The sequence below is a fragment of the Cetorhinus maximus genome, chromosome 19, assembly GCF_964194155.1.
Source record: "Cetorhinus maximus chromosome 19, sCetMax3.hap1.1, whole genome shotgun sequence".
NCBI classification, from domain to species: domain Eukaryota; kingdom Metazoa; phylum Chordata; class Chondrichthyes; order Lamniformes; family Cetorhinidae; genus Cetorhinus; species Cetorhinus maximus.
In genome coordinates, this window is record NC_135897.1 from 85967405 (window position 1) to 85984523 (window position 17119).

At 45.2% G+C, this 17119-nt stretch overlaps 1 long non-coding RNA gene across 1 annotated transcript in view; it reads right to left on the reverse strand.

Annotated features, from left to right (window-relative positions):
• Positions 1-17119, reverse strand: part of LOC144694008 (uncharacterized) — an 85174-nt gene that overhangs the window by 38968 nt on the left and 29087 nt on the right. Inside the window, exon 2 of the long non-coding RNA XR_013579632.1 lies at positions 12597-12788. This is a non-coding gene — a long non-coding RNA (uncharacterized LOC144694008). The remainder of the gene's footprint in view (positions 1-12596; positions 12789-17119) is intronic.

The window sequence follows — 17119 nt, forward strand, 5'->3', positions numbered from 1 at the left end:
TCCCTAGTATCACACTGGCACTGAAATTGATATACCACATTACTAAGTTGTGTGATAGGCAGAACATTTTTTTTGGCTTGACGGCAGCATCCTATTGGTGGCGAATACCACTTGTGTTGCTACTACAAAGTAGTAGCATGAAACAGCTAGCTTCACCTGTTGCTCAAATTTTTGAGACACTAACTTTTTGTGACTCATGCGCGAGAACACCTAGAGTCCTCTGCACCTTGGAATTTCATCAATACCAAAGTGAACAACTTCACACTCTCCAATGTGCTGAAGGTTTGTCACTTAAGTAACCAAAACATGTAATCATTATGGAAAGTCAGTAAACCCTGTTTCTCTCTCCACAGCTGCTGCCTGACCTGCTGAGTATTTCCAGCATTTATTTTTATTTCAGATTTCCAGCGTCTGCTATATTTTGCCTTTTGCATGGGGTATTTAACTGTCGGGGAACGTGGCAGGGAGGAATTATCCTTGCCTTACTCAACATCTAACGCGAGTGCAGTTCCCAGCAGGGAAAGGGAACATAAGGAGAAACTGTTTCCAGCGGCAGAAAGGTCGGTAACCAGAGGACACAGGTATAAGGTGATTGTCAAAAGAATGAGAGACATTAGGAAAACATTTCTCACTCTGCGAGTGTTGTGTTCTGGAATGCGCTGCCTGAAAAGGTGATGAAAGCATGCAGATTCAATAGTGACATTCAAACGAGAATTGGATAAATAATTGAAACAAAAACGTTTACAGGGTTATGGGAAAGAACAGGGGGAATGGGCAGCTCTAACAAACAGACAGCACAGGCACAGCGGACTGAAAGGCCTCTTTCTGTGCTGTAACATCCTGGTTCTACCATTACCGGATACCAGTCAGGAGCAGTAATCCAGACTTGAACTTCCTCCTCCAGAGTTCAAGGGCACTGAAAGAATTGTAGTGTCTAAAATGTTGTAATGGCTTTCGTTACAGAATGTGTCTCTCAAGGAAGTCTTCGTAATCTTCTGTATATCAACAGCAAGTCTTTATTAACTACTTGTAACAATATAGTTATAAACAGTAAAGGGTACAAGCAAGGAGCCATCTCCATAACTAGATCTTAACACACCTCTGGCCAACGCCATACCGATCCTACGTCTGGGTCATGTGCCTTCTTACATCTCTTTGTGGGGGGTACTGTACTCAGTCCCACATTAACCTTATATGTACCAGACCCTTATACTACATAAAAGATTGCCCCGACTCAGATCTGTTACCACAACTTATATTGGGAGGGCAATGTGACACAGCCTGGTCTCCACACAGGATGAAGACTTCAAGCACTACGCCTTTGGAGAAACTAAACATTTAAACTTAATTTTCCAACCTGCTTCTTACAGCATCATTGCGCCCTAGAAGTTTAGAATTTGGTATCTCATCCAAAAGATGGGATCCCCAACAGTGCAACAATCCCTCACTACTACAACTGGAGCATCAGCCTAGATCTTATGTTGGAGTACGTGGGATCGGAAGCTTCAACTTTCTGACTCAGAGTCAAGGCTGTTACCAACTGATACTCTGCTGACGCTGAATTTATCAAATAGGCTAAACCGATAGCAGTTTGGGAAGCGCAAAAGTAGAGTAGGTTCAAACATGAGAGTTTCTCTGCAATGCAGGCTGGGAAATGCAAACGGAGGTGGTACAGCACCACCACCTGTAGGAGACTGCAATTACAATATGACAAGTTTACATAGGCAGTTCCTGTTATAAATATGGACCTAGGAATTTATGGAATTTGTAATGCATTTATAAAATATTTGTTGTATGTAAACATTAGGCCTATCAGGCAGAGAGAATGTAAAGGAAAAATAATCCAGGACTCGGTTCGTTTTGGAGAATTTATTCTGGATAGCATTGGAGGGAAATGGGTGTTGAGAGAGTCATCCAGGTTAATTTGTCTTTTTATTTTGGGACGCACACCAATCCAGGTTCTGCTAAATCCATTGGATCATAGAATAGCACAGGAGGAGGCCATTCAGCCCATCAAGTCTGTACCAATTCTTTCAAAGAGAAATCCAGTTAGTTCTACTCCCCAACTCCTTCCTCATATCACTGCATTTATTTTTTCCTTCAAGCATCTATCGCTTTTGAAAGTTACTATTAAATTTGCTCCCACCAGCCTATCAGGCAGCGCATTCCAAATCCTAACCACTCCCTGTGTAAAACAATTTTTCCTCATGCTGTCCCTCAATCTTTTGCCAATCACCTTAAATCTGTGTCCTCTATGCACACTTTGATTGTGCCCAGTGTTTGAAGAATCTCAGGATTGAATCCCCAATGTCCAAAATATACTAATGCGCCAATAGCCAGGCTGCCTAATGAGAGAGCTAACTCTCTTTTATAAAATGTTCTGTCCTCCTGCAAATAAAGTTTATTCCTGGTTCCAACGAACCAAGGAATGCATTCTTCCTTTGACACATGAAGTCCAGTATTTATTAAGAGATTGAGGAGAATCTATGGAAATTTGCAGCCTTTTTAAAACATAATCGCACAGCACATGCAAAGCCAAGGAACACCTGGAGTTAGCTATAGTAATAGAGGCAGGTGACTTATTTTACAAGCAAATGGTAGGAAAATATTCTGGAATTTTCCACATGGTGGTGCAAAGCCACGATCTCATATTCTTAGCCTATTAAAAAAAAAATCCAAGGCATACTGTGCAGCGATAGTTGACTGAACTACAGCATGATATGGAAACATATTAATTCTGTCGTAAAATACACAATTTAAGCAATAAATTTAGACTTTCAATAAAAATATGGGCATTGTGCAAAAGGGGCACCCAAGACCAAATTTAGCCCCCATGTGTTCTCAAAAGCTATGGGGATATTAATAGCGAGTTAACGTTGGCTGGTGATCTAGTGTAGCTATTGAATGTTCTGGATAATTCTAGAACTGGGTTCTCTTGCAGAAATGCTCAATATTTGCACCCCAACTTCCTGGTTACGTTCCAGGATTTTCCTGGGATAAAAGGCTTTGGGCCGGATTTCGAGTGGAGGTGGTAGCCCTACCCGCTGTCCAAAAAGTTGGGGATGAGCCCACCTCCTCCAACTTGGGAAGCTATGGCTGATTTATCTGTTGTTAGGCAGTTAATTGCCTGAGGCCATAGCTTCCGCCCCCGGGTAGGCGGATGTACCACCTCCCAGAGCTTTTTGCCTCTCCTTTGGGCATAGGGTGTCCATACATGTGGAACCACACAAGACCTCAACCTGGATTTACCTGGTGTAGTGTGGGCAAACCCCACTGCTGGGAAAATATTGGCAGAAATGAGCAGGTGACAGGCCTGTCACTCCCCGCCATCCCAGCCGATTTGGTGTCACCCCACCCCCCACCTCCCCCCACCTGTTAGCCCGCTCTTGAGGGGGGGAGGAGCTTAAAATTCCTGCCTTTATCTTTTAGATGAATATCAGCCAATGAAATCAATAGGAATGAAAATGAGGCGCTGATCAAACATCGTCCATTTAACATTAGCGCCCCAAGTCAAAGTGATCCCCACTGTTTTTCTGGAATATTTTGGTTGAAGGGAATGCAGGAACTCATTGTGAATGAAAATTCATTGCTAAGGGCCAAGATGTTACGTAACATGCAATCCAGAGAATTTGGACTGTCCCTGGACTTTAGACAAGAACATACACCACAAAAGGAAAAGTAAGACTTGAGATTACTAGATAATACAGCACAGAACCAGCCATTCATCCTAACTGGTCTAGCACTGATATTTATGCTCCACAGGAGCTTCCTCCCACTTATCTTCATCTAACTCTATTAGCATATCCTTTCTCCCTCATGACTATATACGCTCTGCCTTCCAGGCTGATTTGTTTTTTCTGCTATACATGTCTGTACATCACCCCCTACTATACCTCCACTCTGTATCCCATCCCCCTGCCAAATTAGTTCAACCCCCCACCAACAGCACTAGCAAATCCCCCCGCAGGGATTTCGGTCCCACTCCGGTTCAGGTGCAACCCGTCCGCCTTGTACAGGTCCCACCTTCCCCAGTGGTCCGGGAATCCAAAGCGCTCCCTCCAGCACCAACTCTTCAGCCGCGCATTCACCTGCCATATCCGCCTATTCCTATACTCACCAGCATGTGGAACCGGGAGTAATCCAGAGATTACAACTTTTGAGGTCCTGCTTTTCAATCTGCTGCCTATCTCCCTAAATTCCTGTTGCAGGACTTCATTCCCCTTTCTACCTATGTCATTGGTACCAATGTGAACCATGATCTTTGACTGTTCACCCTCCCCCTTCAGAATGCCCTGCAGCCGCTCTGTGACATCCTTGGCCCTGGCACCATGGAGGCAACACACCATCCTGGAGTCACATCTGCAGCCACAGAAATGCCTGTCTGCACCCTTCACTGTTGAGACTCCTATCACTATTGCTCTTCCCCTCTTTCTCCTCTCTCCTGTGCAGCTGGGCTCTGGCTGCACTCCCCAAAGGAACCGTCACTCTCACCGTTTTCCAACACAGAAAGATTGTTCTTGAGTGAGATGCACCCTGGGGCTTTCCTGACTAGCTACCTGCCTCCCTTCTGACTGGTGGCCTCCTCTGACTGCACTTTCTTTAAGCTGCGGGGTAACCACGTCTAAAAACATGCTATCCACAGTAACTTTCAGCCTCGCGGATGCACTGCTGCGCCTCCAGCAGACGCTCAAGCTCCGAAACCCAGCACTCAAGCTGGACAATCCCATGGCATTTCCTGCAGGTGGGGTCACCCAGACTGCCAGGAGTGTCAAGTTAAGGCACAAGGGAGCATGGCAAGGCTGGATGGCATTTATTTTAATGCAAGGAGTCTTGCGAGTAAGGCAGATGAGTTGAGAGTGTTGATTAACACATGGGGGTGTGACTTCATTGCTGTCATGGTTGAGGGAGGGGCAGGAGTATAGAATCTTCAGGTGAAATGGTGGGAGGGTGTAAAAGAGGAGGTGGTGTTATAATATTGATCAAGGAGTCAATTACAGCATTAAAGAGGGATGATATCTTAGAAGGTTCCTCAAATGAGGCCATATGAGTAAAACTCAAAAACAGGGCAATCACATTGCTGGGAGTGTACTAGGGACCCCCAAACAGCCAGGGAGAGATAGAAGGGCAGATACGTAGGCAAATCTCAGAGAAGTGTAAAAATAATCAGGTAATAATAGCAGGAGATTTCAATTTCCCCAATATTAATTGGGATTGACGAAGTGTGAAAGGCTTAGGGGGGGCAGAATTTTTAAAATGTACCCAGGAGAGCTTGAGAGGGAGGTATTATTGGTTTTACTGGGCTTAAAAGTGCATATATCCCCAGACCCAGATAAGATGTATCCCAGACGGCTGTGGGAGGCAAGGGAGGAGGTTGCAGGGGCCCTGACATTAATTTTCAAATCCTCTCTGGCCACAGGAGAGGTGCTGGAGGACAGCTAATGTGGTACCATTATTAAAGAAGGGTGGTAGGGATAAGCCAGGGAACTATAGGCCAGTGAGTCCAACATCATTGGTAGGGAAACTTCTGGAAAAATTTCTGAGGGACAGAATTAATCTCCACTTGGAGAGGCAAGGATTAATCAAGGATAGTCAGCATGGCTTTATCAGCAGGAGATCGTGTCTAATAAATTTGAATCAATTTTTCGAGGAGATGACAAGGTGTGTAGATGAGGGTGGTGCAGTTGATGTAGTCTACATGGACTTCAGTAAGGCTTTTGACAAGGTCCCGCATGGGAGAATGGTCAAGAAGGTAAGAGCCCATGGGATCCAGGGCAATTTGGCAAATTGAATCCAAAATAAGGCTTAGTGGCAGGAGGCAGAGGGTGATGGTCGAAGGTTGTTTTTGTGACTGGAAGCCTGTGTCCAGCGGCATACTGCAGGGTCCACTGCCGAGTCCCTTTCTGTTTGTAGTGTACATTAGTGATCTAGACATGAATGAAGGAGGTATGATCAGTAAGTTCGCAGATGACACAAAAATTGGTGGTGTGGCAAAAAGCGAGGAGGAAAGCCTTAGACTGCAGGACAATATAGGTGGGCTGGTCAGATGGGCAGAACAGTGGCGAATGGAATTTAAGCCTGAAAAATGTGAGGTGATGCGTTGTGGGAGGACTAACAAGGCAAGGGATGAATGGTAGGATCCTCGGAAGTGCAGAGGATCAGACGGACCTTGGTGTGCATGTCCATAAATCCTTGAAGGCAGCAGGAAAGGTAGATAAGGTGGTTCAGAAGGCATATGGAACACTTGCTTTTATTAGTTGAGGCATTGAATACAAGAGCAGGGAGGTTATGATGGAGCTATATAAAGCGTTAGTTAGGGCACATCTGGAGTATTATGTGCAGTTCTGGTTGCCACACTATAGGAAGGATGTGATTGCACTGGAGAGGGTGCAGAGGAGATTCACCAGGATGTTGCCTGGGCTGGAGCGTTTCAGCTATGAAGAAAGTCTAGGTAGAATGGGATTGTTTTCCTTAGAGCAGAGAAGGCTGAGGGGGAACCTGATTGAGGTGTACAAAATTACGAGGGGCATAGATAGGGTAGATAGGAAGAAAGTTTCCTCCTTCATAGAGGTGTCAATAACCAGGGGGCATAGATTGAAGGTAAGGGGCAGGAGGTTTAGAGGGGATTTGAGGAAATTTTTTTCATCCAGAGGGTGAGGGGTATCTGGAAGGGGTATCACTGCCTGAAAGGGTGGTAGAGGCGAGAACCCTCACAACATTTAAGAAGTATTTAGATGAACACTTGAAACGCCATAGCATGCAAGGCTATGAGCCAAGTGCTGGAAAATGGGATTAGAGTAGATAGGGGCTTGATGACTGGTGCAGACACGATGGGCCGAAGGACCTCTTTCCGTGCTGTAAAACACTATGACTTTATGACTCATGTGTGGCTAGCTTCCCCTTAAATGCATCTGTGTTACTCACCTCAACACTGTTCATGGTAATGAGTTCCACATTCTCACCACTCTCTGGATAAAGAAAATCCTTGTCAAGTTTCAAGATGATTAAAGATATTGATAGACTAAATGGAAGAACATTATTTCCCCTACAGAGTGAGTCAAAGAGCAGAAATTTTGTCACTCAGAGTTTACATGGTATTTTTTTTAGTTCTTTCATGGGATATTGGTGTCCATGGGATGCCCACTCCTAATTGCCCTCGAACTGTTTGGCTTGCTAGACCATTTCAGAGCGTCTATAAGAGTTAGCAATGTTTCTGTGGGTCCAGAGTCACATATAGGCCAGGCTAGGTAAGGATAGCAAATTCCCTTCAAAGCATCAATGAACCAGATGGGTTTTTACAACAATTAATAATAGCTGTTATAGTCACCATTACTGAGACTCTTTTATATTTAAGCACCACCAGCTACCATAGTGGGATTTGAGCCCATGACCCCAGAACATTCACCTAGGCCGCTGGATTACTAGGCTAGCGATATTATCATTAGACCACCATCTCATCAGGACAGTAGGACCTGTAGCAGCGATGAACATGGACTATATGAATAATTTAAAGAGGCTATAGGAGTATGAAGACGTTATAGATTTATAGACAAAAAACAGGGACGTGGGATGAAGCACGATTGCTCTTTCAAAGAGCCGGAACAGGCCAAGTACCACCCTTCTGTGATGTAAGATTCTATGATTTCAATAGGGTGTTTTGGTGACAATGTTTATATTCATGAACTGAGATGAGGTGCTGCCCTCGAATCACTCCCATGTATCCATTATTTTACAAATAGCAGATCTCTTGTAACATTACTCAAGTAAATTGGATGGCCAATTAAAACATGAGCAAAACACAGCATTGCATGATGCACAGTATTTTGTACTGCTACTAGATGAAAATTGGCCAGTCATATTCAGACAATGATATCCAATTGTTGTAAAATGGGCATGTCCACCAATCAGCTCAGGCTTTAATTGCTGCTGGCAAAGAAAACCTTAAGTGGAAGGTTTTTCTGTTTGTTCTTGGGATGTGAACGTCGCTGGCAAGGTCATCATTTATTGTCCACCCTTAATTGCCCTTGAGAAGATGGTGGTGAGCTGCCTTCTTGAACCACTGCAGTCCATGTGGTGTGGGTACACCCGCAGTGCTGTTCAGTAGGAGTTCATGGATTTTGACCCAACGATAGTGATGGAACGGTGATATATTTCCAAGTCAGGATGGCGTGTGGCTTGCAGGTGGTGGTGCTCCCAGGTGTCTGAAGCCCCTGCCCTTCTAGATGGTAGAGGTTGTGAGTTTGCAAGGTGCTATCGAAGGAGGCTCGGCAAGTTGCTTCAGCGCATGTCATAGATGATGCAACCTACTGCACCAGTGGTGAGGTGGAATTCCCTTTTGTTGGAGATGGTCATTGCCTGGCATTTGCATAGCTTGAATGTTACTTGCTAATTATCAGCCCAACCCTGAATGTTGTCCAGGTCTTCTGTATGAGGGCACAGGCTGCTTCAGTGTCTGAGGAGTTGCAAATGTAACTGAACACTGTGCAATCATCAGCAAACATCCCCACTTCTGAGCTTATAATGGAGGATAGCTCATTGATGAAGCAGCTGAAGATAGTTGGGCCGAGGACACTACCCTGAGGAACTCCTGCAGCGATGTCCTGGAGCTGAGATTATTCCCTCCAACAACTATAACCATCTTACTTGATGCTAGGTATGACTCCAACCAGTGGAAGGTTTTTCTCATGATTCCGTTGAATTGGGCTCCTTGATGCCATACTTGGTCAAATGCTACCTTGATGTCAAGGGCAGCCAATCTCACTTCACCTCTTGAATTCAGCTCTTTGTCCATGCTTGGATCAAGGCTGTGATGAGGTCAGGAGCTGAGTGGCCCTGGCAGTACCCAAACTGAACATCAGTGAGTAAATTATAACTGTGTAAGTATCACTTGATAGCACTGCTGACGCCATCTTCCATCACTTTGCTGATGATCAAGAGTAGAGTGATGGGGTGATAATTGGCCAGGCTGGATTTTCCCTGTTTTAGTGGATAGGATATACCTGGGCAATTTTTCACATTGTCAGGAAGATGCCAGTGTTGTAGCTGTGCTAGAACCCGTATCCACTGTGGTACTATTTCCCATCTTACCAATCATTTAATGATATGGGGAGGTTATGTGTGAGCTTAATCTCTTCTCCAACATATAATCATCGAGCCTTCTAGCAGAGATGCAGGCCATTCAGCCCTCATGTCTGTGCTGGCTCTTTGAAAGTATCCCACACACCAGCTGGCTCCCCAATGCCCTGCAAGTGAGTTCTCTTCAAGTACATGCCCTTGTGAAAGCTCCCAATGGCATCTGATTCCACCAGCCACACATTCAAGATCTTAAAAGCCTTCTGTATGAAAAGAAAATTGTCCTCGTGTCTCCCCTCTAGTTATTTTGCCAATTATTTTTAATCTATGACATTTTGTTCCCAAGCCACTTGCCGGAGGAAAGAGTTTCTCTCTATTTTCGCTATCAAAATACCTCATAATATTAAATAACTCCCTTTAACCTTCTTTGCCCATTATTAGAAACCTCCAGCAGGACTGATAGTTTCAGTGTACAGCACGCGTTTTGATTTTAGGTCAAGATTGCTGCATTGCACAAGAACAGCATTTCCTTTCACCTGCACCTTTCAGAGATTAGAGTGGGGGAGGTCTGAAGATTTTTTACCAAGACTGGATGTGTCAGTGAACAAATGTGATGCTGTAAATGATACTTTGACCAACAAGTGACTAACTGATAAATATTGCATCAGTCCCATTCTGTTTGTTTACAATAAAGAAAGGGAGACTGATGTTTGGATGACACCTTGTCACATCTCTCAGGATAGTAAGCAAATAACTTAAGTTGCATTGACCATTGCTTCATAAGCATATGCAGCAACTGTTTTGTAACACAACCACCATATTGATAAAAAATGAAGAAACTTGCATTTATATGGTGCCTTTGATGACCTCAGGACATCCAAGAGGGCTTCATAGCTAATGAAACACTTATGACATGTTGTCACTGTTATAACATAGGAACTGCTAATTTGTGCACCCAAGAGAACAGCTTTAACAAATCAACTGAAAGATGGCACCTCTGACAGTGCAGCACTCCCTCAGTAGTGCACTGCAGTGTTAGCCTAGATGATATGCTCTAAATCTCAGAAGCAGAATTTGAACCTGCAAGACTGCGACCACTGAGCCATGGCTGACACACAGCATGTTTAAATGTCGGAAAACATCTGAAAAATGCATCAGTGAGCCAAAACAACAGCAACACTGAGAGCTAGAAAGCACCTTTAACATGATGAAATGTCCCAAAGCGCTTCACAGGATCATTATAAAGCAAGATTTTGACACCGAGACACGTAAGGCGATATTGTGGTAGGAGGCCAAAAGCTTAGTCAAAGGGTTAGGCATTAAGGAATGTCTTAAAGGAAGAAAGGGAAGTGGAGAGGTTTAGGGAGTGAGTTCCCAAGCTTTGGGCCCTGGCAGCTGAAGAGAGAACCATGGATGCCTTAGACAGTTCTGGGGCTCGATGAGATTCCAGAGCTCAGGAGGCAAGGGGCCAGAGAAAACAATGATCAGAATTTGAAAATTGAGACTTTGCTTAACCAAATCAAAGAAGAAGACATGAGGAGGGCTGACCTGGTCAGAACTGGGTTTCAAAGAGGATCTTAAAGCAGGAGAGAGAGGTTGACGTGCCATGGAGGGTTAGGGGCATAAGATTATGCAGTTTGGGCAGCAGGAGGCCCAGACATCAATTGTGGTAACAGATGGTTGCATAGGAGACCAGAGTTGCAGAACTAAAAAGCTCAAGCGGTGGAAGCCGGTCACAGAGATAGGGAGGGGCCAGTCCATGAAGGGATTTAAACACATGGGATGATCATTTTAACCTTGAGGCTGGGAGACTGGGAATGTAGGATTGCTAAAATTGGAGTGAAAGATAAGCAGGACGTGGTGCAAGTTAGGATACATGCAGCAGAATTTTGGGTGAGCAGATGTTTGCGAGGGTGAAGGTTGGGAGGTTGGCCAGTTTTGAACGGGATGGGGACAGTATCTGAGGAAAGGGAAACGTTTACAATGTAGTTAGGAGCTCAGGGATAATCTGGGTGGACCTCAGTTTAGTGAGAATGGGGATGAGGGAACAGATGGTGGATAAGGTGAGCTTGCAGAGAGGATGAGGGGCAGTCGGAGACAAACTAGAGAAATGCACAGGTTCACAAATAGGACAGGGGGGAGATAGGCAGTGCGGGCAGGGGGGTGGTGGGGAGGGGACAGTTTAGTGGACAAAGAGAAGGGGGTGAACAATGGGCAGATTTGGCACAGGAGAGCGAGGCCCAATGGAACATTATGTAGTCCAATTAGATCTGGTGATGGATACCTAAACCATGTGCGCACCAGATATACGCGGGTCTACACACTTTGGACTTAAGCATGCAAAGATTAGAGACAATTCAGAGGGGCCAACCAGGGTGAGGGAGAGTAAAGGTTTTGCGAGGAACATGGATGCCATTGGTAGAGTTGAGGGAATGGTTGAGAAATCAGCAGTTGCAGGTGTATTGTGACAGCTGGAGGTGGGACTCTAACCTGCAGTAGTATTATTCTTAGCATTTTACTTTGGTGTTATTATATGCTACAAAAGGAAGTAAGCTTAGAAAGGGACAGGGGAAATGATGGATACGAGGACATGGGGGGAGATGCACTTGCCTGCATTTGAGACCAGGCATGATGAGAAGGTCGAGAGCACAGCTACGAGTTTGTGTAGAAGAGTTTTTATGGCGGGAGAGGGTGAGATGAGGCAGGGCAGATGTAAATTCAGACGAAGGACAGAAAAGGGAGGCTGAGATGGAGATTGAAATCACCAAGGATGAAGAGTCACTCAATGCAGAGGCTGAGGAAGGAAAAGAGGGAGGATACTTTGTGAGAAACTCAGGTAGGGCTGAGGAATGACAGGCAATGGATTGAGGAGTTTAAATGGGAGAGTCCAAGCAGGCAATGGAAGAAACATGCAGTTAATCAATCTTTGGTGACCCTGGTTCAGAGATGACAGAATCACAGAATTGTTATGGCACAGAAGGAGGCCATTCGGCCCATTGTGTCTGCACCGGCTCTCGAAATGAGCATTATGACTCAGTGCCATTCTTCTGCCTTTTCCCTATACCCTTGCACATTGTTTCTATTCAAATAATCATCTAATGCCCTCTTGAATGCCTCAGTTGAACCTGTCTCCACCACACTTCCAGGCCGTGCATTCCAGACTGGAACCACTTGCTGTGTGAAAAAGCTTTTTCTCACCTCACACTTGTTTCCACTGCAAATCACTTTATATCTGTGCCCTCTCGTTCTTAACCTTTTACGAGCGGGAACAGTTTTTTTTTCCTATCCGCTCTACCCATCCCCCTCCATGATTTTGAACAACTCTATCAAATCTCCTCTTAGCCTTCTCCTCTCCAAGGAGAACAATCCCAACATCTCCAATCTGCCTTCATAACTGAACTTTCTCACCCCTGGAACCATAACGGAGATAAAATGTTGGCCACATCGCTGAGAATGTCCTGCTCTTTATCTAATGCTGACTATGCAGCTGAACTACCAGAAGGGACAGACAGGGTGTCGATGCTCACCTGTAATGAGGACCTTTTGACAATGCAGCATTCCCTCACAAGGGCCAAATCAGGACAGACGATAGAGTCATTTTTCCAACTTTGCAGTCATGACAGGGTGCGTCGCCTGCTGGATAAACAGATCGGAAATTCTGGAATGTGTTATGGACGTCCAAGTTTCTGATATGTTCCTCCAGTGGGCCAGGCTTCCTACTGGGAACATACAAAGTTGGAACAATATGCTTTATACCCAAAGGAGCCAGAATGCAGCTTGAATCCAGACTCTTTAGACACAGGGAACTGGTCATAAAACCAAGCTGGTACAGGAAAGTAATCAAAGTTTAAAAAAAAAGGTCAGTCTCTTAACTATTGAAGTGTTGTTCTTGGCTTTGCTGTTCCTACTTTTTTTAAAAATAAATACAAAAGCAATCAGTTATAGTCCGTGGAGATTTTGCTGTGGAGTTTCCACGTTTTAACTATCCCAGTATCAGTGCAATCCCTGAAGAAAAACAAAGAAAATAATCATCCTCTCAAATCCTTTCGGAATTTTGAATTTTGATTGAATTCATTAAATGACATAGCCATTCATGACGTACCATATCGCAACAGATTGAGCAGGTTTTTAAACTATAAATATTCAGTTTGAAGGGTATTTTGTGTCACTCGTTCAAGATGGTTTTGATTTCCAGTGGTATTTCTGCACATGAGTCTGCTGAGCAGAATTGCTCAGAGATCGTGGGCAGAATTGTTTGCGATGGGGTAGGGAGGAGGGGCTTCGGCACATTGCATTAATGCTGAGTGGGAATTGATCTGGGGTTCCCCAGTTCAGGGAGTTCTGGATTTTGCTTGGTTTATCTGGGTGAGGGGTGGGGTTGGAGTGGGGCGGGGCAACGGAGGCGAGACTGGCCCTTGGCAGAAATGGCCGAATTGGCAGCTCGTTTTAACATTGAGCTCCATTTCTCTTCCATTGACGTTGACTTGCTGTTGCCTCTTTGGCTGGTGACCAATCTATCCTGGGAGGCAGACTCCAATGTGGAGTTGTGAGACAACAACCAGATCAGCCATGATCTTATCGAATAGCGGAACAGGCTCAAAGGGCCAAATGGCCTACCCCTGCTCCTGTCCTATGTTCCGATTGATAATCTACATCATTGACACAAAATTGAGGATAAGAGAAAATAATAACTGCAGCCCACCCCACCTACTCCGCACCTCCACGCCCCACTGCACACGCACAAAATGGAGGCTATGGCAAAATAGCATCAAAAGGACTTTAAAAATACATATAATGTGATTGCCAAAATTAACAATTGGCATAAGTTTCCTTCCGACCTCTATCAAGCTTTCTCCAAGCTGCTGTTGCAATACTGTCTTTCTCTGTTCTTAATCCCACGACTGCAACTGTAATCACTTTTTATTGTATTTAAATTGAAGACAAGGGCCTCAGTTCCAGTTTGGATGTTTGTTGGCCTAGTCTGTTTGCCTTCCTCAGTAGCTTGGGTGGGACTTTTCTGAACGTTTACGCAATTATCCCAAACATTTCAGAATCTCAAGAGTCAGTTCATTCGATTATTTTTCCAATTTCCATAATGCCATCATGGGCTCAAAACCTTCCGTCAGTTCACAACCTCTTCAGCTTCCTGACTGTTAAACGCTTCTGCCTTCCTGCAGGAAGATGGTAAGTAAAAGCGGGTTTGAACATTCAGACTTGCCCACCTCAGGGCCTGAATTTTACCCGTGTCGGGCGCGTGCGATCGGCAGACCCGGGAGTGGTCGGGAAAAGGGCCCCCTGACCACGATCGGTCTCCCGGCCGCGATTTCACGCTGGCTGGCCAATTAACGGCCAGCCAGCGTGAAGCGCGCCCTGAGAAGCTGAGCGCTGCCAGGGTGTGGGAGAGGGGGGGGCGGGCGATTACATTTCCGCGGTCGTGGGTTAGCGCTGAGAGAAAGCAGCTCCCTGAAAGCAGACAGCTGCCTCGGAGCTGCAGACCGGAAAGCGCTAAAGGAAAGGTTTGAAAAGCTGCAAAGAAAGCCCAGGCATCGCAATCAATCACCTGAGAAGAGAACTGGTAAAAGTGCTGTCCATCGATATTGATTTTTAATTTATTTCAGAACGGAAATTCCATCCCGCCCTTGGATGGGGTTTGATGAGAAATGCAAAGGCCACCTGGCTGATTCGCCCGTCCGCCAACCGTAAGGTTGGATGGGCCATGAAAAATCAGAGACAATGGCGCCGTTCATGGGCTTAATTGTCGGCGGGTGCCCTTCTGACTTTGGCACACGCCCTACCAAGTGAAATATCGCGCAAGTAGTGCGATGATGTCGGGATAATCGCCCGATCAGGTCCAGACACACGTCCGCCCGCGGGATGTAAAGTTCAGCCCCGGGTTTCTGTTATAGGTCACTTAGGCCCGGGTTTTCGCTCCTGGGTTGGGTGCGCAGAGACGGGGAGAAATTGCCAGCCTGCATTTCTGATTTTCATTCCAGGGGTGGGGGTGGGGAGTGGGGGCTGGATTAGAAGTTGGAGCCGCCAGCCCCAGAACGAGTGCCGAGGCTGCCGGGTGAGGAGGCAGGCTGGGCAAAAGGCCTACCTCTGTGCTCCGGCTCTTTGTTGACTTAATTTTTTTTTAAATTGAAACAAAAAACAGCCCTCCTGCCCTCACCCCCTCACACCCCCACACACACACTCTCCATGCCCCATCCATGCCAACCTATGCACATCTGCCCACACCCCATTGCCCCATATATCCCCTATGACAATCCATGCCCCTCTACCCACCACATCTCCATGGCTCTTTATAGATCCTATGCCAATTTAGTGCCAGCTCATGCCAACCCATGCCCCCTCCCACCAGCCTTTGCCCTTACACCCTCCACGCCAACTAACCTAGTATCCTTTGACAGTTCTTTGATAGATAAACAGTTCTTTGACAGCTTTGACAGTTCTTTGACATCTTTATCAGGTCTTTTAAAGCTTTGACAGTTCTGTGACAGCTTTGAAAGTTATTTGGCAGTGTTAGGAACCAAAGATAGTTTAAGCAAGTTATATTTTATTTGAGGGTGCTAGGATTGAGTTTTAGTTTTAAGTTTAAGCTTAGGGTTAATCTATATTTGTGTGTTAAGAAAGAGGGCATCTTGAGATTCAGTTTCACTTTAAAAATACCTATATTTTAATGAGGTCTTATGACTCTTGAAGGGAAGTTGAAACAAACACAAGGTAGACAAACTGAGGTGGTTGCCTAGCAACAGGAGGCCCACACTGAGAGACAGGGAGAAACAGAACAGCAGTGTTTTAGTTCAGTTGGAAGCCAGGAGAGTCTGGGCAAAGCAGAGGGAACTGCAGAGAGGGCAGATATAGATATTGCAAAAGAACTGAAAGGCCTCAAAACCAAAGAGGGAGTAGAAAAGAGAAAGGTCCCAAGAAGCCCTTCTAGTCAAAGGAAAACATTAGCAATCTGGAAAAGGTCCTGTTCAGTGGAAGCAAAAGCAAGGAGCAGAGAGGAAGGCTCCAAGCTTAAAGGGAGAAAGCTGCAGGATGCAGACTTAAAGCAAAATAGGCTTAGGAGAAGCCAGGCGATCCAAGGAGACAGCTGAAGGTCTGTAACTCTTTACAATGGGCATGTGAAGCCGTGGTGTTCTGTGGCACATCTGAGAGAGAGTGCATGGAAGCTGAAGCTTGGATGCATGTGGTGGTCCAGGGGAAAGGAACATCGGAAGGAGAGTTTGAAACCCTGGAGGTGGACCCTTGTGGAAAGCATCCGAGAGAAAGCGTCATTTAGGATAAGATTCCAAAGTGGGTTCCTCGAGAGCAGAGATTGGAAACCCTGTGTGAAAGATGGAGTTCAGTGAGACCGGTTGGCTCACAGCATGACAAGTGTCCAGAGGATGCTGATGAGACATCCATAGCGTATGTTTGGGGTGGCATCTATCACTTGGTTTCAGAGTGTAATATGCCTAACCACAGGTCGCTTATTGTTTTACATGGGCTGTGTACTTACTGTGAACGTGAGGGTATACAATGGTTTTTGTAACTTGTGTTATCCTTATGAACCTGTATATGCCTGTAAAGGTATAGTTGTGGGTGAAGGAGTATTGTAACATAGTTCATCTTTTCTTGTTTAATAAATATTTTATTCTATTGTTAGAAGTTCATCAGCTGACTCCTGTGACTCTGTTCAGTAGCCACTCTCCATGTTTCTAAACAAAAAAATAAAAGTTAGGATTTATCAAGCTGGGTTCCTCATATGGATCTGGCTTGTCCAGTAATAACACCAGCTGGGATCATAACAACAGCTTTGTCAGTTCTTTGACAGTTTTGACAGTTCTTTGACAGCTTTAACAGTTCCAAGAAGTGTAAGCATATATATGCACAATCACGTTTGCTTTTAAAAATCCCAAAGGGTTCCTTACCTCTCCCAAAGGATGCTTTACCTATTCCAAAGATCTCCTGGGACCATACCCCCCAAAGGGATATCTTACTTCTCCTAACTAACCAAATGAATCCACCAAGTTCAGACAGGCTATTATCTGGTCTAATCTGCACA